Below are 1410 nucleotides of genomic sequence, written 5' to 3'. Positions count from 1 at the left end.
ATTGGCCGACTCCTCGAACAACGCTGGTCTGGACATTTAGCAGTTACAAAAGTTGTATACGATAATTATTCATCGATTTTGCAGACTTTGAAAGAAATTAAAAATGGCAGATTCAACGGTGATGACGTCGCCAAGAGTATAGGTATTAAAAAAGTCATGCTTGATCTGGAATTCCGAATAGCCATGGTTGTGGCCAAAAAAATCTTATCCACGCTACAACCTGCAGACGCAGCTTTGCAAGCCCGAAGCGCAGGATTAAAAGATGCCATAACAATCATAAAGTGTGTCAAAGATGAAATTATTAAATTAAGATCAAATCAAATGTATAATCAAATTCTGGAAGAAGCTAAGTCTTTAACAAGCAATGACTGCGGCGAATCTGAAAATAGGACACAGACCTCGAAGAGGCAAGTAAAAAAACCAAATCGGATGGATGACTATTTGACGTACACCCCCTGTTCCTCCGCCAGACAAAATATAGATGAGAACGACGAGCCATTTAAGTCTGAGTATTTCGAAACGTTGGACATTTTAATTGCTGAATTACAAAGAAGGTTTTCGGACAACGATGATTTAATTAATTCGATTGCAAGTCTTGATGAGTTGGATGTAGATAAAATGGTTCCACTGAAAAATTTGGGTAAGTTTAAAAAAAAAAAATAATTCAAAAAAATTGTCATGTTCAATTTACAATTTTAACTAATTTTTCAGGTCTGAAAATTCCATCAAGAGAAGAGGCTAGTGTGGTTAAAGCTTACTTGAGTCGTAACGAGGATATAATGGAAAATACATTGCAAGTTTTGTACAGGCAACGAGAGGCGTTCAAAGATACATATGAACTTTTTGCGTCTGTGGCGACCATAGGATGTAGCACTGCAGTGTGTGAATCTACGTTTTCAACTTTAACTGCAATCAATAGGCCTCAAAGGCTGTCAATGGGTCACGAGAGAATGGCTGGTATGGTATTTCTGGCCTTTGAAAAAAAAAGAACAAAATCAGTTGATCTGAACGAAGTTCTTCGCATTTTTAATAACATGGCGAATCGTAGAATTCAGCTGTTTTAAATGTTTTTTATTATTATGTTAGTTAATTATTATAATAAGTACGCAAAAACAATGTGATCTTAATGATATTTTTGGTCGTTTCTATTTACTCGTATCACCCCACCCAATAATTAATTATTACCTCACTCTCACTCAGACGTGGATCTCTACATCCAAATCTGGAAGTTCAACCATCTTATTCACTTGTTCTTCATCATTGAGGATTTAATAGTTCTTAGATCCATGCTCATGCACTGTCACAGTAATTATTTGTCTACGAATAACTATTCACATGATGGTGATATACATGGTGATTGATTTAGGAGCCCGTGTTTCGACGGCAGATCAATTATGATAATTTTTTTAC

At 35.9% G+C, this 1410-nt stretch overlaps 1 long non-coding RNA gene across 1 annotated transcript; it reads left to right on the top strand.

Moving 5' to 3' along the window:
* LOC135082972 (uncharacterized) lies at positions 1–1132 on the top strand. The gene is made up of 2 exons (XR_010259538.1): positions 1–640; positions 712–1132. It is a non-coding gene; the product is annotated as an uncharacterized LOC135082972 (long non-coding RNA).
* Positions 1133–1410: the final 278 nt, after the last annotated feature.

Source organism: Ostrinia nubilalis, chromosome 22 (assembly GCF_963855985.1).
Source record: "Ostrinia nubilalis chromosome 22, ilOstNubi1.1, whole genome shotgun sequence".
In the NCBI taxonomy this organism is placed as follows: domain Eukaryota; kingdom Metazoa; phylum Arthropoda; class Insecta; order Lepidoptera; family Crambidae; genus Ostrinia; species Ostrinia nubilalis.
The sequence above is the reverse complement of the archived record's forward strand: the minus strand, read 5'-3'. Positions and strand labels throughout refer to the sequence as shown.